We start from the raw sequence: 23,638 nt of genomic DNA, 5'->3' as shown, positions 1-23,638 counted from the left end.
TAATTTTGAACTAAACTGCCATTTCAGTCACGTCATACATTTCCACAGTAATAAATGTAAACTGTATGACTGGCCAGGACATACTACATGGTAGGTCATGACTCAATTATCTAGCCAGTTGGATAGTAGAGAAAACCAGTATATCTTCACATATACTACTAAGGTGCCCATTAGCATTGTTAAGCACCATGTCATGCTGCACAAACACATTAAAAAAAAAGTATTGTACAATTGATTACATCTGGTTTCTATTTTTAGATATATGGCATGTGTCTGCTATGTTTGTATAAGCACAGCTCAGCATCACTAAGCACACACCATGCCACACAAACAGGCAGATTAAAAAAATTAAAACAAATTAAAAAAATAAAAAAGAATATTTATACAATAGCAGAATACATTACAATGATTAGCATCCTGTGCTTACCATCTGTCCAGGATTTTCCTGGAAAGACCACAAGAACAGGACAACCTCTACACTAATGCTTGCACAGATTCAATATCCATGTTACTATGATCTCCTTCAGCAGTGTGCTGTGATTAATATGCATGGTGTGCTGCACAGGGGGAACTGTGGCTGTGTACACAGGTATATTCTGTGTAGGCTCTACATGGAGCCTACACATATTTTACTGAATCCTGGGGTTAGTGTACACTTAGTGTAGGCTTTATTGAATCTGGCCCTGTTTAAGGCATAAAATATAATAAATTCTACCACTATAAAGTTTTGTTTGTGTAGAATAGTGTATCCTTTATACTACTTAAGTAGCCCTTGTGCTTTTCAGTAATAAATGTTTGTCTGAACTTTAGGGCTATAACTTGCTTTTATCAAAAACACTCAGGATACGGTCCATTGCAAGTTAGTGAACAAACATACAGTGCAGTACTGGAGGATATGAGTCATAGGATGAGGGTCATACTGTCACAGGAATCACTAGTCAATGAAACATGTGAACCGGTAAAGTAGTTTAATGTTCAGGGTATCATGTGCAGTGTAACAATTCTAAATTAGCCATTTTTTACCAAATCCATGGCATTAACAGATCTTAGCTGGATGTACCTTAAGCTTTGATCTAAGGTTTGTGCAATTTGGTTTGGTATACGTGTTCCAGTTAGAAGGAACAATTTTTTGCTAAAGACATTTTTCCTTATTACTAACACAATAGTTGGCATTTTAAACTTAAACATACCTGAAAATGGACAGTGTAACTGCAGGCTTTATTTTTTAAGTGTTTGAGCTAAACAGACACAGTAGTCAAGGTGCAACAATTTTAATATAGAAGAATAGCAGAAGAAATTCATACGTAGTTGATAGGAATCCAGATAGCTGTTTCGCATTAGAGAGGCAATGACATTCAAAATGCTTGGAAAATGAAATAAAACTGTTTAGTTTCTTTGCAACATTCTGAAGGACATTAGTGTTTTCACTGGACTATAGGGTGGCAATGTGCAGGATGTACTCATGTTGGGGGATTAGTAGGCTCATTTTTATTTCTGGTTTGCATTCTGAATGTGGCTGGATACTGAATAGTAAAACAACAGAAAACTCTGCAAGTACGGCAGCTTCAAATCAAAAAGTAGAAAGACCAGCATTTTTCCCCCATAGTGTTTAACAACTCATGCCAACCCAGTTTATTGTTTCTGGGTCTCATGATTTTATCAATGATGGTGAAATTAAATATGGCATTTTTATGTATCAGGGTATGCTTATAAAGGGCATTAGCTGCTTATGGCCTATTATTTTATATGATATAGTAATATGGGTTGTATCGCACCCTATTGATACCTTTGTGACTATATTACTCTGGGTATAGTGCTTTGCTGATTTATTTGCCTTTTTGCTCTATGTCTTCAGTCTGGTAACTTTGTTTATTAACTACAACAAGAATTTGTATCAGAAGAAACAAGAAACAAGTGTGGTCAACAGTGCGTTTTATAGACGGGGGGATTTGACTCATTTGGAAATAGGTTTTCTAATGTGCAGGGCCTAATCGATCATAGGCTGCTATATTTTTTGCAGCAATGGATTTTGTTTAATATCCTGTATTTTTGAATATTTTTGTGGTTTACTGACTATTACATGATTCCATCCTTTTTTATTATTTGACTAGTTAGATACTTTGTTTTTTTTCATTTTCTTACAGACACTGTTTATGTCGTCAGTTCTGCAAGCATTGGCTTATTTACTTGATGTGTTCAGGGATTCTAGTCTTTTGGTTGGATATACCAATGATTTGGATTTATCCTTGCAGTTATGCATAGATGGCTGGACCTAGAGGATTATGCTATTTTTTGCCTTTCATTAGACATCATTATATTTTATGTTTATGATTACATCTCACGAATGTTGATTAATATCAACATATAAGCTAAGCTTCTTATGGTCCTTTCTTGAAAAGCTTGTATTTGCCTACATTACTGTTAATTTTTTAGCCTATCTCCGTGACTTTTGACTTTGATGCGCAGCATTAATGGGTCCCTTCATTCATTTCCTATTGATGGATTTTCATCCGTATACTAGTCACTGTTGATTATTGATTCTGGAAACAATTTGTGCAATATTATATTGGGATTTTGGAGCTTTTTCTATAGACCTTGGGCTTATTGGTTCACACAGTGATTGGCTTATGGCCTATTATTTTATATGATATAGTAAAATGGGTTGTACCACACCCTATTGATATCTTTGTGACTATATTACTCTGGGCTTAGTGCTTATTGATCTATGTATGAATTGACCGAGGTCTTTCTATATATAAACAGATATATTGTTTTCAGCTATAATAACACAGTGACCATTTTGTTTATTAATATTTCAAGGACCTTTGGGTTCTGTTTTTCAAACCTTTTGGAGTCTACTACTGATCCTGGGCACATTTAGTCAATATCTTATTATACCTTTCTCCATACACTATGGAATTGGACAATTTATTAAAGGGCCTTGCTCCTGACAGGGATGACTTAACAGTCTTTGGACTAGGGACGCTTGGTGAGATGGTGGATGGCACTGATGCTGGCCCCAATGTTGAAAGTTGTGAGGCAATTTTTTTGAATTTGAATAAACATATGTGTCTATTACACAATAATGTTTGGCACTACAAGCTTTTTCGGGCTTATTTAACCAAAGGCATAACACCACGTGGTTTACGTATTCGCACACAACCACTGGTCAGTAAACCCGATGACATTTTAATGAATCGGTGGGGGGAAGTGCAACAGCAGGCTTCTCTCAAATTTGTACTAGCTATTCACCACAATAGGATCATAGACAAAGAGATAGAATCCATCACCCAGTTATGTGATATGGCCAAAAAGTATGAAGGGCAACCCATATATCACAGTTGTCTCAAGAATCTTGGTAAAGCGCTAATTACTCTGGAAACCCAGCTCAAGGAACGAAAGAAAAAGAAGTCCCTGAGGGACTTAGGTGATTATGATAAAGGTGACCCTTTTAACATTGGTAAGGACAAACATGTTCCATTTACACAACACAATAGGACACCTTAAAAAAGGGTTCTATACACAACACATATACATCAGGTGATGAATCATCCTCTGGCTTATGGACTGACTCAGTGGGTGCCACTGGCTCCTCCGCTATGAAAAGGAGGAATTCTACTGCCCTACAGGATTTACACCTAGGAGGAGAGAGGCAGGAAACATTGTGGAAGTAGGCAATATGGAGACTTTGCTCCAAATGTTTGTACACAAGGAACAAATGTGAATATAACTAATATTTCTACACATACCCTCACTGATTCAGATGTTGAAATTCTGAATAAAGGACTATCATTCATAGCTGTTTTTTTTGTTTCTGAAAAAAAAAATTGTTAATGACATTCTTTCTTTTTGCAGGAATCTTAATCTTAAATTATTTTTTCAGGAACAGACAACCTCAAAGATCTCTGATGACTTTAAATATCATAAGTCTTCCTTTTTACCCCTATGAATCAGAATGTGTCCTTATTTCAAAATGCTGTTATAAAGGATCTTCATTATCAGTTTAGGAACCATAGTCTCTTGACGAACAATATATCCAAAACATCTATGGATAATATAATCAAGTTAGCCAGTAACCATGAGTTAGTTTTTATAGGGGCCGACAAGGGAGGGGCTGTAGTTGTACAAGATTGGCATCAGTACAACAAGGAAGCTAATAGACAGCTGTCCAATGCACAATATTATACTCATCTTAGTATCGACCCCATCCCCTTCTTTAAACAACAAATTGATTTCCTTTCTTTAGCAGTAGAAGAGAGTATTATTAGCAATAACACCAAAACACAATTGACCATAATCAACCCATGTCCACAATACATATATTTTCTGCCTAAAATACATAAAGACACAAAAAAACCCCTGATGGACCTATTGTCTCTGGCAGGAATTCACTCACTGAACCTCTGTCCCTTTTCCTTACCAAATACTTGCAACCACTTCTCAAATGTCGTAGAGCATGTATTAGAGACACTACCGAATTTTTTCAGATTATTTCTGAGGCATAATTAGAACCAGAATGGTTGATGTGCACATTAGATGTCACATCTCTTTATACCAATATTCCACACTGGACAGGGTTAGAAGCCTTAGAATATTGGTTAAATAAAACAGAAATGTATAAACCAGGTTTCAATACACTGCTACTTTCTCTCACTGAACATGTGCTCATGAAGAACATCTTTTTCTGTCGGGACAAATGCTTCTTACAGACTAAGGGCACAGCTATGGGAGCATCTTTTGCACCAATATATGCTGACTTGTTTATGGCTTATATTGAAGAACAAATAACTCCCATAACTTATACATAGAAGAAATGGACATCTGGAGGAGATATCTGGATGATTGCTGGTTGGTGTGGAGATCGGATGCGGAATACCTTTTGGAATTCATCACATATTTAAATGAGAACAAATGGGGAATTGAATTCATGGTTAACTATGACAAAAACAAAATAATTTTTTTGGATGTGTTGGTCTCCAGAGCACCTGACCAAACATTGACCACTGAAGTCTATCGGAAATTTCCCGAAAATAATTTTCTTCTCTATGCCACCAGCTTCCACCCACCCCATATCTGTAAGAACATCCCCAAATCTCAATTCATGAGAATGAAACACATTTGTTCCAATAGAAGCACCTATACACATTTTAGGGATGATTTAGTTCTCAGATTTAGGGGCAGAGGTTATAAAATGGGTCAAGTCTTACACATAAAATATGTGGTAGATAATATGGAGCATGAGAACCTTCTTCTTTACAAAGATAAGGGTGACAACGGTGGTGGGCCCCCCAGATTAATAGACACTTATGGACGCAACACCAAGGTACTAATGAGTATTGTACAACATCACTGGAACATCTTGACACGTGATACCAGACTGAGTGAAATATTGGGTGATAGATGTCTTTTCTCATTCAGGAAGGGTAAATATCTTGCTGCATTCTTTAACCACTTCAAACATGGGCAACCTCCTAATATAAAATCAACCCAAGCTACTTTGTCAGCTGATGCCTTAACTGGTTGCCATCCTTGTGGCCATTGCGTTCACTGCCCCACGATATTAAAAACTAAAAGCTTCAGCATCCAAAATACCCCTCAAGTCTATGATATTCGATTTTTTGCTAATTGCACTTCTGATTGGGTGATTTATCTAGCTAGTTGCAACTGTTCAGCATTCTATATAGGGCAAACTTCCAGACCCCTTAAATTCAGAATATCTGAACATCTTAGCGAGATCAAACATCATAAAGAAATGAATGCCCTATATAAGCATACCCTGATACATAAAAATGCCATATTTCATTTCACCATCATTGATAAAATCATGAGACCCAGAAACTATAAACTGGGTTGGCATGAGTTGTTAAACACTATGGAGAAAAAATGGATTGTTAAAGTGGGAGGTCTCTTTAAACCAGGGCTTAATGAGCATCTTTAATTGATACATGTTCTCTGAATTATGTATTTAAAGTAATTCTTAATTTGCTGATATTCACAGTGATGAAGGCTATGTAACTATACAGCCAAAACCGTTTTTTTTTTTTTTTTGTTAAGAATACTTTTAATAAATTATTTATTTGCTGCCACTGTATGCTGGTCTTTCTACTTTTTGATGGATACTGAATAGTAACATCTGAGTTCCCTGGGTTTTATGGTGATGTTTTTTTTCTACATAATATTTGAGGGATAAAATACAATAAAGTAAAGACCCTAGATATGTGTGAATATATACTTGACAGATAAAGATATTCAGGGAGTCTTTGAGAATTATGGATGGTATGCTTTGTTGTCTTCCACAAAATATGCAAGCTATTTTGCTGTTGTTAAATGTTAGATTGTTCCTCAAAACCCAGTCCTAATAAAGTTATCTCTGATGACTATCTATGCATGTGTACTTATCTTTACAGTTTAAATAGAAATAGATTATTTGCATGCTTGGTTATGTTGGGCTAAGGTAAATAGTGTTTAAGGTCATTAAAAAAGTGAGAACAACAATGTTTTGAGTACAGAGACCAATGGAATCCTGGCTCTAAATGTGCCAGTCTCCAAATATAATTCCTTCAGATTCATTTAAATATACTTACAGATGGACCCATATAAAGGCCCCATCACCAACCCCCAAGCTTTAAGTCTATTTAGCAGCATCCAAAGCCTGCCAGATTTGAAATCTCATGTTATATAATTGAAAGTATTATTGGTAAAGAGACTTTTTCCATATCAGAAAAGATGATGTCTGTAATGTAACAGTTGGTACCAATGTCTTATAATCTTTCTTGAAGTCAACATGAGCCTGCAGCTCTTGGCTCTACTTGTTGTTGCTATAGCCAAGTATTTGATTATAAACAACCTTTCAGAACACTTGTTTAATTGTATTAATACTGGCATATGGCCTAAAATCCTTTGGAATCACTGGAGAATAGACTTTGATGAGGAGTCTATTCATATTTGTTTAGACAGTGGAGGGAGCTATGCTAGAGAGGCAAGGGATAAATTATAAATATGGGCTAGTGGACAAGAGACAACTGACCATGTCATTTTTATAATGTGGAAGTTTTCAAGAACATTTGAAGACTTAGACAACTTAAGCATATGATTTCCTGGGGGAAAGATACCTCAACAACAATCTTGTAATTGAATTCCCACTGATCCAGTCATATACACTGAATGTTGTTCATGTCGAGTACATCTGGTGATCACAAGCCCCAGTCAGCAAGCAGTACAATTTATATTATATTGCCTAGATTGCAGACCATGCAAGAATGGAGAAGTGGAAACAGTTACTATCACACAGTACCTTTTCTCTTTATTCATGCATATGCAGTCTTGCAATTAGTGTATGTAAGTAGCATGAATTCAGGGGGAACAGATTACCATGCTAAGAGTGCAATAGCACTGCCCCCTGCTAAGATGCATATTTGGCTACTTTGCCATTTTATCAGTTTGGGCAATCTCTGTGTTTGCTGAAAAGGAAGAAGGTTTAGTATGTGTGGTTACATTCTGGTGATCTGATTATCTGGATATTTGTTTAATATGGTCATTAAGTTATTCATCAGTGGTGAGGATTGGTAACAATAGAAGCATGACATGGTCTTGTAACTATTTTCATTTGATTAACACAGGAAAATATCTGGAAAATCATACATGAAAACCCAACATTTTGGATGAAAAGGGTGTTCTCATCATGAATCCAATGTTGATGCTGATGGTCTGCTGAATGAAGTAGAAACAGACATGGATGGGAGTGGTGGTAGGCTGAACTGACACAGGTGTTAATGCAGTGTTTAACCACAGACCGGCTGCAGTATGATGCTGTCATTTGTGATTGCAAAGAAAAGGGCTCATGGGAGATTACCTGCAGTGCTAGTGAAACTTAGTGACATCTTCCACAGTACATACCTTAAGGAAGAACAAGAACAAGGCCATGCTTCTGTCCTTCTTTCATGAAATGGCCATCCATTAGATAGAGTGGTCTTAATGGCAGTATAATACAACATCTAGATTTGTAAATGTTACTACTGACCGTCCATAACATATCTCTGGCTGTTAAAATGTTTGTTCCTGATACTGTAACTTTGGCAGATGCCCAACTGGAGCTTAAAGGGGGGACAAGCCAGAGTACTTCAGAATCCTGAAGAGATTATCTGGTGCATTGCCATATCACAGTGTCTATTACATGACACTGGAGTGAGAAGTGACTCGGGCATGTCTTAACTATGTTACATTCACAAATGCAGCTGCTAGAAATATCTAACTGCAGTTTTCTGCCCAGTCTCAGCAAATTATCCCAATACTGGCTCATATTGTAATTGTTGCTCACATATAAAACATGTACATGGCATGCAGGAGTTGTAATTGTTCTCTGTTGGAAACTCTAAGTAAGACAATTCACAATCATCAATCTAAAAGGTCAAAAAGAGTAAGACAAACAACAAACAGCTTAAGCTGCATGGGTTATTATCCTGCATAGGATATGACCACCAGACAGTTTTCAAAGCTACTGAGCGGCTCAAGTGGAGAAAGATAAAAGCAGTAGTTAGGCTACCAAAAGCTTCAGAGCTTTCTTGCTGTCTATGTGCGCTCCCTCTGCAGGCTTTATGGAATTGATGGTTGGCTAGTGATCCTTCAGGACTGGGCAGATAAAGACCTTTCTAGGGAAAGCCTTCCACTAATTTGATTTTCTGAGGAAAAACTGCATTTCCTCTTGTAAAAAAATAACACATTTATTATTCTGGAAAATATATATTATATGGACTGTCTGCCATTATTTAAGAAGAGACTTATATGAGGACAATGCTTATGGGAATATTCTATGTAAAAATGTATTTGTGCTTTAGTTTTCCACATACTTTGGTAGACAAGTTTTGTGTGAGGTTGGATTTTGTGCTTTTGGAAACTGTCAATAAAAACTTTGTCTCAAAAAGTACTATTTTTTTATGTCAGGAGTTTGACCAACTCTCCCAAGCTTTGCTACCTGCCTTTCAGACTCTTGGTTCTGGCTTAGCCATGCAATAAGTATTGGCCTCTTCTGTTCTTCTTTCTCCACTCGGCAAGAAGAAGAAAGTTTATTAGGAGTCTTTGGGTATTAGGTCATCTCCCTCACTGCCTCAATCACCAGTGGGTGACTGTTGTTGCAGACCTGGTTTGTTGGACTACTCATCATTGTCCCTCTGGTGTAGTTCATCAGGAAGGTGCTAAGGACCAAGAAATTGGCAAGTCCTTGGGGGCTGTAATTTGTCCTTACTGGGCAAGGGAGAACCATTCTTGTCAGTCTAGGGGGAAGGAGTAATTGAAGGCTTACTCCATATCTGGCCTAAGGTGCCTGATTCCCTGTCTAGTGCCCCTGACTATGGTTAGTCCTTTATCTGAGTAGCCTCTCAGGAAAAGAAAACAAACATTTAAGAATATTTATTCTCTTATTTTTCTTACTATGGATAGGGAAGATTTTTGGGAGTTTGTTAATGGATTACTTTCCCCCTTTTATGTGTTGAATCCTGTTTCTTCACTGACTTCATGTAGATAAGAAAAAAGAATAGCTTAACTTTCTGACACTGATCCCATCAAAAAAACAAGGTCTAGAAGGGGAGCATTTTTCTCCAGAGAATTCTTATCAGGCTGAAGTTTCTGATTATGATAAAAATGTTTCTTCAGATTTCCCTCCAGAAAAGTTGTCTTTTTTTTAAACTATTTCTAAAATGAAAGAGTCATTTCTTTTGGAATAGAATGAAATCCCTATTTCTTAGCAGACATATTACGACTTATTACAAATGGGTTTCCTCAGCCTATAGATGTTCCATTTGTTTTATCAGCTTTATTGGACATTTTCTTAACAGCTTGTAGTATGCATGATAGTCAACCTCCTGCCAGTAGTCTAGCTAAGGGAGGCCAAGAGGTGCAGGTGCAAGTGTTAGGGGGTGCAATCAGCCATTCATCGCTTTCAGTTTTTAAACTCCGGTTTTGCATTTGCAGTCAAACATGAGTACTGTAGCACTCAGTGTGTGGTGTAAACTGTAACAACTCCTTGCTACATTCATAGCAAGCAGTTTGCTACAGTTTAAAAGAAAAGAAAATTTCTGTTTTAACTTAAAAATGGTGCGCTGTAGTGCTCCATGCAGGATATACGATATAGCAGCTACTTGCTACATTTGTAGCAAACAGTTTGCAAAAATTTAAAAGAAAACTTTTTTTATCTAAAAACTAAAATGCTATAGTGCTATGTGCATGGTATAAACTGTAGCAAACTGCTTGTTACAAGCAGGCAGTTTGCTATAGTTTAAAAGAAGAAATGATTACTTTTTTTTATTTTTTTTTTTTTTTGCTAAAGTGCCAGGAAGGAAGGTCTTGGGCAGGGCACAGATATGGGACTTGAGCTTGAATGGCTAAGGGGGGGCGGTGTATCTGGCCACCTGGTTGATGTTCCAGAAGAAAGAATGGATTTTTTTTTTTTTTTTTTGCTTTTCACTTGAAGAGCTGAGGGTGTGGGGTGCTAGTTATTAGGACCAGCACAGGTGTCTCTTGCTTCCAAAAAGTCTGATAGGTTATACAAAGTAGATCAGTTCCATAAATATTTGTTTACAAATCCTAAATTAGATCTTAATGTTATTTCCTTAACAAAGCCATTTGCTGCTTATCATATTGTGAATGATAACATCATTCCCTTTGACAAGAATGAGAAAGCAATTGATAGATTTGAGATTAAAGTTTATTCTTCTGCTACTTTAACTTTCAGAACTCTGAATTGCCATGTTCACATATTACAATTCTTACAGGTCTTTCATGAGAATATCAGAAAGCTGACTGTTAAACTTCCTTCCTTAGAGTTTAAAATTTCACTGAATTCCTGAAGCGTGTCTGTTTCTCAAGTAACCAAACACTCTTTGATGAGCTCCTTCTATGCCAAGGTTCTAAAGTTCTAAACCGTATCACTATTTATTCCCCTCCTCAGTTTCTTGGTAACGTTATACTTAAAAGATACTTATCATCATAGACTTATTTGCAAATCATTCAGAAGGTTCTTAAGGTTTTCTGTGTTTGGCTTACATTATCAGTTTTCTTAACCTTTGGTCTTTACAAAGTATCTGGCACCACTATTTGCATACTACACATTTCAAGACATTCACATCTTTGCTCAGTCTAGAGTTTCAAGTGAACTTACAGAAATAATCTTTAATCCATTTCCACAGAATTGTTTTTCTTGGAGAATCTTCTGGACACATCCCTAGGAATTGTTTCTTCTTTCTCAGAGTAAAGTAGAATTGTACAAAGAAATCTTTCTAAGAATTTTTAAACCTCTCTCAGACATCTGCCAAATAATTTCTTAGGATTCTTGGTTTCATAGTATCTGTCATCACGATTCTCTTGACCAGACTACACATGAGAACAATTCAATACTTCTTCTGGTCAGTCTAGTTTCAGCATTATCACCCTTTATGTTTTCAGATTCCAGTGCTGGGATTTATGAGAAGGGAGATACTGTGGTGAGTAACTCAGTTTTCTGTAAATACTGGTCTCCACTTCTCCCTTCTAAGTCCTCTTCTGTCCTTCACACTAGATGCCTCATAGTTTGCTTGGGGGGGGACTGTATCCAAAGGGGTGAAAATGCAACGTTTGTGGAACAATCAAGACAGACAAAAGCACATAAACATCAAAGTGATGTTAGCAGTGATTAGTGCTCTAAAGGCCTTAAATCATTAATGTTCTCCAGGACCTCTGCAAGTTATCACAAACAACACCACAGTGATGTGGTAAAACAAGGGAGTATCAGATTTTATCTCACTTTGCAAATTTGCCATGATAACCTTGGAGGTAGAAGTTCAGCTCAGTTCTTCATTTCTTCTCACTAGTACAGTCTATCACAGTAAATCATTGCAACAGACAAGTTGAGCATGACCAAAACAGACTTGCATGAATGGAAATTGTTCCAGGGGTATTCCAGGAACTGACCTGTGGGAAACATCTGAAATAGATCTATTTGTCTCTGTTCAAAATTGACAGTGAAAAAAAAATATGCTCTGGAAATCCTTGTAAGCAGCTCTGGAAGATAAATGCTTTCTTATTGCCATGGATAAGAATAGAATATTCCGCTACACTTTCCACTTTTCTGCACTGATATCTAAGGTTCTTCAAAAGGTCCAGAAGACTCCCAAAGACAGTGGTGGAGACTTCCTTTTAGCCCAGGCAACAGTGATTCTCTCTTCTTTTGAAATAGGTCAAGGGCATATGCAACATGATTCCCCATGTATAGGATTTGCTCACATGAGACAGGTGTTTTATATACCCAAACTTGGCCACACTTCAGTTGACTAGGGCACCTTTTTTTCTGAAGATATGCAACAGGTACTAAAGTAGGCTACTAGAAAATCATATAAGTGTGACCAGAAAATATTTCTTGCTGGTACCATACTAAGAATCAGAACCTTTTTAAGGCCAGGATGAGCCTTAAAACTAATTGTAGTTTCAAGGAAAGGATACTGGAACATATTTATTATATTAAGAAATTAGATGAACATAGTACATTAGGTAAACATGTTATTGATAAGGGTTCTGATCATATATTTAGATTTGTAGTCATAGAGGTGATGAAAGTAGGTTCAAGAGGGTGTGATTTAAAATCTACGATAGAATGTACTGAGTTAAGGTTGATAATATCAATGAAAGCAGATACATATCCTGGTTTGAACGGAAAAGTGTCTCTGAAGCTAATGTTAAAAACTTGGAGTTTAGCACATTAATCAGATTTTATACTCAGATATGTTATTTTTATAGTTTTTCATCTATTTATGTATTATTGAGAAGTTTTTATAATGTTTGAATTTATATTGTGCTGTTTTTATATTAAATAGGGTGTGTTCGTATTTGTAAATTTGTCTTGGGCTTTATAGAGGGGTGTGTTCAAATGCTGAATTGTGATTGGTTAATGACTTCATGTTCAGATGAATGTGCAATTTAAATAATGGTTACAAGTTTAGTAATGGATGGTCTGAAGAAGCTACTAATTATAGCGAAAGTGCTCACCTTATTGTTTTAATAAACTGTACTGTTTTTACTTTTTGCATCCCTTGTGTGGTAGTCAGATTGCTTTATTCTACTATTTATCTCTTCTATGTTTCCAACCTTTACTTGCTGGCTTCATCTGTGGGTTTTAGTATATCTGTTTGTGCAAGCTTTCAGGACATTGTGGAGGGGGCCAATATAGAACTTGGATACACTATCAATAAGAATATGGAATCAAAGGAACCAAAAAAAGATTGCCTACATTGTGTTTTGCTTGTTAGCAACAACCCTTTGCTTTATATTTCAAATGATACCTTGGAGAATTATTTAATGACCGATAATGAACAGGTGGGCTTTTTTTTTTTGAAAGTTTTAAACTGCTTGAGAGTAAACTGTATAAATATAAATGGCTTCAATGGCAGCAAATGCACTTTGAATCTGCCTTGTTTCATAGGGTTGTGCCTTGTGGCTTACGAGTATTGACAATGCCAACCTATGGAGCAGTATATCCGGAACTGCTTAGGAGATGGAAGTCAAATATCAATTTGAGCTTCAATTATATGCATTTATTAATCAAGATTTACAAGCCAGAGTAGGAAACTTTATTGGCTGAAAATAAGACTCTGCAGAATGATTTATTTTCTAAGTTTGCTTCTGACAACTTTAGGAATCGGTTAGATGAATTATACGATGATATTACTGCATATGAACAAAGATTGCAGCTGGCTAAGAAGAAAAGAATTACAACATGATTTAACTGACTTTTCCAAAGGGTATGCTTTTTCATAGTCTAAGGTAAGGAGGGACAGCCCCCAAATATTTCAGTGGAAAGAGAATCAGAAGTTAATAACAGCAATGGGTTGAGAGACACTGATGCTGTAACTCCTGTTACTAATAACAGGATATCTAGAACTGAGACACTTATTCCGTCTACTAGTATGCCGATGGTATCCTCGGATGTATCTACCTCAAATATTCAGTCTGTATGGCCTAAGGAGAAGAAGAATTCATTGAGAGGGAATGAGTCTATGGGAAATAATAATCTGGGACTTGATATCTTTGATGGAACTCGAGTTGAATGTAATGGAATACTGGAAGCTGATGCTAGCACTTCACAAGCTTGTACTTCAACTGCTTTCTTCACTATTTCTGGTTGGCAACATTTGTGTCTCAAAGATCCCCTACCCATCAAAGAAGGATCAAAAAGAAGCAGATCCAGGAGTTGCTCTCTGAAGAGACCATTACAGACTATGACACAAAGACTACATGATATGGAATATAAACATTTAGTATTTAATTTATCATCCTGAGAATTGTCAGCAGAACAGATAAATGTTTTAAATAAAGGCTTGTCCTTTATTCCTGCAAGGAAACTGGACTTAATTAATACTGTTATTGATTTGAAGCTATTTGCTAGGAATGCTTCACTGAAGCTGCTGTTCCCTGGACAGGATACTAACTCTAGAGCTATCTTTAAGAAACCTAGCTCTTTTGTGTCTGATATACATCCTGTTTTGAATGCATTTGTATCTATATGTGAAAATGAGTTACGGCGAACATTGTCTCAGGATTTAAAATTTTCATATAATTTAACATATGATGAGAATATAGCCCTTAAGGTGTTACGAGAGTCTGATTCATTGGAAATACGACCTGCAGATAAAGGAGGGGGGATTGTTGTGGATCGTTTAGATTATATAGGTCATATGCATGACATGCATAATGATGAATCCACTTGCTTGAAGTTATATGGGTTCCAAGTTGATGGTATAATAAGGAATGTAGAGTTCTATATTTATGACTTGTTAATGACAAATTGTATTGATAAAGAATTATATGATTATTTTATAGTTGAATATCCACTGATACCACTTATGTATGGGCTACCAAAAATACATAAAGATGCATTAAACCCCAGTATATGTCCAACTGTTTCCAGCCAAGGCTGGTTAACAGAACCTTTATTCATTTATCTTGAGAAATTACTACATCTGATTTTGGATAATATATCTAGTGTTCTTCAGGATACTAAGAACTTTTTGCATGATTTGTTTATAGGGCAGAAGGGACACAGTGATTTATCTGAATTATTATTTGTGACTTTAGATATCAGTTCATTATTTACTGTGATTCCTAATGACATTGGTGTAGAGAATGTCAGGTTGTTTCTTACATGGTTAGGTAATATGAATAATAAGATTATTTTGGCTTGTTCTTTATTAGAATTGATTCTAGAAAATAATGTTTACATCTTTCAGGATGATTTTTATTTACAGAAAGTTGGCATTGCAGGGACAGCATGTGCTAATTCCTATGCTAATGCTGTCCTCAATGGGAGTTTGATTGTGTATACAATAACAACTCATTCCTTGAAAAATTTAGTTTTTTATAAATGATTTGTTGATGACATATTTATTTTATGGAGAAGTACAATGGAGAGTTTTGATGAGTTTTTAGATTATTTACATTGTACAACGTTGTTCTTAAAATTCAAACATACTTATTCTTATTCATCTATTGATTTTTTAGATGTTTCTTTTAGCAAAGACAAACAAGGTTTATTTGAGAGTAAAGTGTTTAGAAAACAATGTACAAGGAATAATATTTCACATAATCTAGTATGCATCCTTGGCATATCTTGAAGAATGTTGTTAAAGGTCAATTACTGAGAGATGTGCTGCATAGTAAAGGTGCATTAGCTGAGCGAGCCCTTGTAACAGCCTCGGTACATTTTGTTTCCAGAGGCTATTCTGTCTCTGAAGTTGATGATATAAGTCAATTTGTACTGCCCCATAAAGATAGTATTGCTAAACCTTATTTTAGTGAGCAGGGTACGTTTTCTGATAACAATTTAAATAGACAACAACAAAATCAGTTACGGTTACTTCTGACTCATTACAGCGGCACTCCAGAAATATGTAATGTTATTAAGAAATACTGGCCAGTGTTAGTAGCTAATGGAGAAGTTAGTCAAGTAGTAGGTTCCAGACTGAAATTCGCATTTAGGAACAATAAATCTTTGAAGTGCCAGATGTGTTATAGGAATCTTTTTTTTTCTTTCTTTCTTTTTTTTTAAATCAATGATTAATTTATATTTATATTTTAATTGGTACTGGTAGTGTTAATATTCATTTTTTATAATACACACCATCCTACTATACCAACACGATATTATATTACAATTATTAAACACATTTTTTGTACTATTGTATACACAGATATTTATTTATTATTTCCTACATATATATATATATATATATATATATATATATATATATATATATATATATAGTTTTTTATATACATTTTTATTAGGTCTGGGGTGTCCTTCACATGATCATTTTATGCTTTCCATGTGAAAAATATAGAACTTTTATTAGCACTAAGACAATATTTGGGAGATTAGGTCACATGTTAAGGACAAGGATTATGTCCAGGTTCACAAAGTTCTACATATTTTGCATATTTTGTATATTTTATATTTTATACTTTGTATGTACATTCACTGAGTTTGCAGATTTTCCATTGACTGAGTTGTACTTGGTATCATGATGTTATTATAGGTACTTTTTGATTTCTACACTACACCACTTGTGATGAAATGTTATGTTGTTTGGGAGTTTTGTATATGGTCAAATGATTTGAGCGCCAACTAATATCCAATGGGATGCTATGATAGTAAATTTAAATGAGTTTCCAACCCTAAAGTGTGGATTCTGAAGAAGTCTCACGTTAAGAGATGAAAGCGCGCTAAATCCATATGTTGTTTATGTTGTTTCCTTGTTGTTTTATACATTTATACCCTGGTCATTTTTTACGTTTGGAATAAAGTGCTACAGCAACCATCGAGTGTCTACAGTGGGTTCTATATATTAAGGAGGACAGCCTTTATTGTTACCAGGCAGAGTTGTCTTTTGGTTTAGATAATCTTTTTTTTTTAATTACAAAGTTTTTTATTGATTTTTCAGTAACAAGCATTTAAACAACAAATTATGATAAAACTATGTACAGATTTTACAAAGGCCTCAGGCACTGTATGAAATGTTATAGATATAAAGGAGGGTACAATATTCATTAATTCATACTTTCAAAGTGACTACTTTGATGGAGATAGATCTAAATTCAGTGACTGAATAAGGGATAAAACTTTTGTCGAGAGGTTGTTAGTCCATTTTCTTGGATATATTCTTGCTTCTTTAACTTTTATTTCCATCGACGCTACTTCAACCAAGAGGGTCTTGAAATCTTGTAAGGTTGGAATGGAGGGTGACTTCCATCTTCTTGTAATACATTTTTTGGCTGCTGCTAGGATTGTTCAAAGAAGATACTTATTTTTTGTTATTCAATACAATAGATTCATTTACATTCAGAAAAATTAACAGTTTTGATAATATAAAGGAATCAGTAAAAATCGCTTGGAGAAAATTTTGAATATCATTCCAAAATTTCTTAATGTGTGAACAATCATAAAATATGTGAGACCAATCAGCCTTGCATTTTCAAGAGCATCTCCAACACGTCACCTGCTCCAAGGAGTTACATTTAGCAATCTTACTAGGCATGTAAAAACCTCTATGCAAAAATTTCCAGGAGAAAACTTTCCACATTTGTAAGTTAGAGGTTAATTTAAGAGAATGTAAAATATTTGATTTATTCATAGAAGTTAGGGACAATGTGCAGTCATTAGTAACAAAAATCACAAAACCTCTGATTAGGAATAGTCTTATAAGTAATAATAATTTTATAAATTTTTGAAATTAAATTTTTCCAATTAAATTCACCATGTAGCATTTCATTCATAAGAGTTATGCATTTAGGTGGAGAGTTAAAGGGAGAATTATGTATTGTTCTGCACAAATCTTGAGTGAATGGAAGCAGACTATTGAGAACTAGCCAGTCTGATGATGGTAGATCATATTCTTTGATCAGAATTTGTGTATCTATGGTAACTAAATTATTTGTGCAGTAAAACCAGCATGTAATTTTGTTCCTTTCCCAATAGCTGAGTGTATCTAGACTAATATTATCGGAAATGTTTTTTGTAGCTTTAAAGGGGAATAAAAGCTGGATCCATATTTTAATGTCAATATTGTTATTTACAAAGCTTCTAAAGGACTTATAAATATGATTTAAGTATTGCATTGTGTATACAATAACAACTCATTCCTTGAAAAGTTTAGTTTTTTATAAATGATTTGTTGATGACATATTTATTTTATGGAGAAGTACAATGGAGGGTTTTGATGAGTTTTTAGATTATTTACATTGTACAACGTCGTTCTTAAAATTCAAACATACTTATTCTTATTCATCTATTGATTTTTTAGATGTTTCTTTTAGCAAAGACAAACAAGGTTTATTTGAGAGTAAAGTGTTTAGAAAACAATGTACAATGAATAATATTTCACATAATCTAGTATGCATCCTTGGCATATCTTGAAGAATGTTGTTAAAGGTCAATTACTGAGAGAGATGTGCTGCATAGTAAAGGTGCATTAGCTGAGTGAGCCCTTGTAGCAGCCTCGGTGCATTTTGTTTCCAGAGGCTATTCTGTCTCTGAAGTTGACGATATAAGTCAATTTGTACTGCCCCATAAAGATAGTATTGCTAAACCTTATTTTAGTGAGCAGGGTACATTTTCTGATAACAATTTAAATAGACAACAACAAAATCAGTTACGGTTACTTCTGACTCATTACAGTGGCACTCCAGAAATATGTAATGTTATTAAGAAATACTGGCCAGTGTTAGTAGCTAATGGAGAAGTTAGTCAAGTAGTAGGTTCCAGACTGAAATTCGCATTTAGGAACAATAAATCTTTGAAGTGCCAGATGTGTTATAGGAATCTTTTTTTTTCTTTCTTTTTTTTTTTTTAAATCAATGATTAATTTATATTTATATTTTAATTGGTACTGGTAGTGTTAATATTCATTTTTTATAATACACACCATCCTACTATACCAACACAATATTATATTACAATTATTAAACACATTTTTTTGTACTATTGTATACATAGATATTTATTTATTATTTTCTATATATTTATATATATATATATATATATATATATATATATATATATATATATATAGATATATATATATAGTTTTTTATATACATTTTTATTAGGTCTGGGGTGTCTTTCACATGATCATTTTATGCTTTCCATGTGAAAAATATAGAACTTTTATTAGCACTAAGACAATATTTGGGAGATTAGATCACATGTTAAGGACAAGGATTATGTCCAGGTTCACAAAGTTCTACATATTTTGCATATTTTGTATATTTTATATTTTATACTTTGTATGTACATTCACTGAGTTTGCAGATTTTCCATTGACTGAGTTGTACTTGGTATCATGATGTTATTATAGGTACTTTTTGATTTCTACGCTACACCACTTGTGATGAAATGTTATGTTGTTTGAGAGTTTTGTATATGGTCAAATGATTTGAGCGCCAACTAATATCCAATGGGATGCTATGATAGTAAATTTAAATGAGTTTCCAACCCTAAAGTGTGGATTCTGAAGAAGTCTCACGTTAAGAGATGAAAGCGCGCTAAATCCATTTGTTGTTTATGTTGTTTCCTTGTTGTTTCATACATTTATACCCTGGTCATTTTTTACGTTTGGAATAAAGTGCTACAGCAACCATCGAGTGTCTACAGTGGGTTCTATATATTAAGGAGGACAGCCTTTATTGTTACCAGGCAGAGTTGTCTTTTGGTTTAGATAATCTTTTTTTTAATTACAAAGTTTTTTATTGATTTTTCAGTAACAACCATTTAAACAACAAATTATGATAAAACTATGTACAGATTTTACAAAGGCCTCAGGCACTGTATGAAATGTTATAGATACAAAGAAGGGTACAATATTCATTAATTCATACTTTCAAAGTGACTAATTTGATGGAGATAGATCTAAATTCAGTGACTGAATAAGGGATAAAACTTTTGTCCAGAGGTTGTTAGTCCATTTTCTTGGATATATTCTTGCTTCTTTAACTTTTATTTCCATCGACGCTACTTCAACCAAGAGGGTCTTGAAATCTTGTTAGGTTGGAATGGAGGGTGACTTCCATCTTCTTGTAATACATTTTTTGGCTGCTGCTAGGATTGTCCAAAGAAGATACTTATTTTTGTTATTCAATACAATAGATTCATTTACATTCAGAAAAATTAACAGTTTTGATAATATAAAGGAATCAGTAAAAATCGCTTGGAGAAAATTTTTAATATCATTCCAAAATTTCTTAATGTGTGAACAATCATAAAATATGTGAGACCAATCAGCCTTGCATTTTCAAGAGCATCTCCAACACGTCACCTGCTCCGAGGAGTTACATTTAGCAATCTTACTAGGCATGTAAAAACCTCTATGCAAAAATTTCCAGGAGAAAACTTTCCACATTTGTAAGTTAGAGGTTAATTTAAGAGAATGTAAAATATTTGATTTATTCATAGAAGTTAGGGACAATGTGCAGTCTTTAGTAACAAAATCACAAAACCTCTGATTAGGAATAGTCTTATAAGTAATAATAATTTTATAAATTTTTGAAATTAAATTTTTCCAGTTAAATTCACCATGTAGCATTTCATTCATAAGAGTTATGCATTTAGGTGGAGAGTTAAAGGAAGAACTCTGTATTGTTCTGCACAAATCTTGAGTGAATGGAAGCAGACTATTGAGAACTAGCCAGTCTGATGATGGTAGATCATATTCTTTGATCAGAATTTGTGTATCTATGGTAACTAAATTCTTTGTGCAGTGAAAACAGCATGTAATTTTGTTCCTTTCCCAATGGCTGAGTGTATCTAGACTAATATTATCGGAAATGTTTTTTGTAGCTTTAAAGGGGAATAAAAGCTGGATCCATATTTTAATGTCAATATTGTTATTTACAAAGCTTCTAAAGGACTTATAAATATGATTTAAGTAATCTAGGTTAGTAAATTTAATAGTATTATACTGTATATTAATACAAAGTGCATACCAAAGTTTGTTACTTAATTTGCTTAATTGTAATTTTTTTATTAGTTTATTTTCATTTAGGATAATACTTGTATGTAGCTTTTTCCAAGCCGAAGAATATTTGGGATCTATCCAATTTAATATTGTTTTTAGGTTAGAGGTTTTGATGTAGGATTCTAAATCTGGGAAATTTATTCCTGTGAGCTCCCATGGTCTGATATGATTGGATAGAGCTATTCTATGCTGTTTGGGGTACCATAAAAATTTGAATAGCGTTTTATTTCTTTTACTGGGTAATACATAAATAGAAAGAGCTATGTAATTTATTTTTGGCAATGATATCATTTTAATTAATTGTAATCTATCTTCACATTTTAGATGTAATTTATTCCATTTCTCTATGAGAGTTTTTAGTGAATTTATAATGTTTTTATAGTTTGTGTTTAAAGTTAGGTCTATATTTTCACATAGGTCAATCCCTAGATACTTCAAAGAAGAAACCTGTTTCCCAATTATTTAATTAGTAGTTGAATTAATATTATCATTAGAATTTTTTTTTATTTAAGAGCATATGATTAGATTTAGAGCTGCTAATTTTAAGTCCAGAAATATAGTAACATTTTTTGACTAGTATATCTAATTCTTGTAAAGATTCTTCGGAATTTATTAAAGTAAGCAAGATATCATCTGCAAATAACATTATCTTGGATTTAAATTGATTATTTATATTTAGGCCTATAATTTTAGGATCTGATTGAATTGCCAAAGAAAGGGGTTCTATTGCTAAAGCAAATAAAATCAGAGACACTGGGCATCCCTGTTTGGTACCTTTAGTAATTTTAATTGATTCTGATGTAAATGGACCTAATTTTACATACGCTAAATTGTTATAATAAATATTTTTTTATAAAAGTAATTAACTGGGTGGGGAATTTATATAATTCTAGTATTTTAAAAAGATAATTCCAGTTTAATGAGTCAAAGGCCTCCTCAGTATCAAGGGTGATTATAAGAGCCTCTCGTTTGTCTCTATTTAGGATATCTATAGTAGTTATAATTCTTTGGATATTATCTTGGGTATGTCTATTATAAATAAATCCCGTTTGGTCTTCTGAGATGAGATGGGTTAATGATTTCTTAAATCTGTTAACTAGTATAGACATTAATAGTTTGTAATCATTGTTAATCAAAGAAATTGGTCTATATGATTTGCATAAATGGGAGTCTTTATTTTCTTTTAATATGGGAGTAATTAGTGAGTATCTCCACAAGGGTGGAATTGTACCTTGTAAATAAGATTAATTTAGGGCTTTGTGTAAGAGTGATATAGCAGAGGGTGGCAGAAGCTTATATATTTCATTAATAATACCATCTATACCCGGTGATTTATTATTTTTGCTTTCTTGAATTTTCCCATTAATTTCATTAGAGAGATTTGTTTCTGAATCTCATTAATCAAAGTCTCTGGTAGATTCTTAAATTCTGGGAAGTTCGAGCTATGCTCTGAGAATTCATGTTGAATGTCTTTGTTTTTGTACTGTTCCGATAAGTGATACTTAAAGGCATCCAAGATATCACCAATATCCAAAACTTTTTAATTATTTCTCCCTTCGTGGAGTATACACACAATATTATTTGCAATGGAATTTCTTTTCACTTTGATTGTTAAATTACGCATATATTTTGGAGATACAGAGAAAGAATTAAATTTAAAATTTTCTAGGGCCAAGTTGGTTTTATGAGTTAAAATGTCATTATATTTTTTGTTTAAGGATTCAGTTTCTTTTTTCTTGTGTGGAATGATTCTAGTATTATCTTTATTAATTTATACAATTTGTTTTTGTATATTAGATAGTTCCGACTCCCATTCCTTCATTTTATTATTAAACAATGCAATCATTTTGCCATATAAATAGGTTTTCAATGAATCCCAAAGTATTACTACATTTACTTCACTGGTTAAATTTGTATCTAAGAAAAATTCTATCTCTGTATCAAGCCAAGGTTTGAACTGTTTCAATTTAGTAATATATGCTGGTTTTCATTTAATGAAAGATCAGTTTTTAAAAGCTGTTTAAAGATTAAAAGTAAGTGCATTGTGATCAGACATAGGGCATGGGACTACTGTAAAGCATGATATTTTTGTTTTTAGATCTTGGGATATAAATACTTTATCAATTCTGGTTTGTGTCCTGTATCTAAAATCACAGTGGGAAAATTCTAATGAATTATCATTTCTAAGATAAAATAAATCAAATAACTGTAAGTTATCTACCCATTTTTTAAGATGTTTCCCTATAGGAGTAATATGAAAAGGTCTCTTGTTAGTAAATTCTGAGTCATTCAGCAAACAATTAAAGTCACCTCCTAAAATCAAACTACCCTTAGAATTCTTAGTGATGAGTTCTGTTTTTTTATTGTTGTTACCCCAATTCCCGGAAGCCAATAGACATTGACCAGTGTCCAAATTCTATTTCTAAATTTTATTATTATAATTGATAAAAGTCTTTCCTTAGCTTCATAATTATACAAAATTTGAGGAAAAATAACGCTTTTCCTTCATAGTGTTAGTACACCTCTGGTCTTTTTGGTGTATGAGGAGTTGGATAGTTTTAGGTATTCGTTCGGGTTCCAACTAAAACTATAATTTATTTTGAAGTGGGTTT

Source organism: Protopterus annectens, chromosome 7.part0 (genome assembly GCF_019279795.1).
Source record: "Protopterus annectens isolate FY-2018-M chromosome 7.part0, PAN1.0, whole genome shotgun sequence".
NCBI classification, from domain to species: Eukaryota; Metazoa; Chordata; order Ceratodontiformes; family Protopteridae; genus Protopterus; species Protopterus annectens.
The sequence above is the reverse complement of the archived record's forward strand: the minus strand, read 5'-3'. Positions refer to the sequence as shown.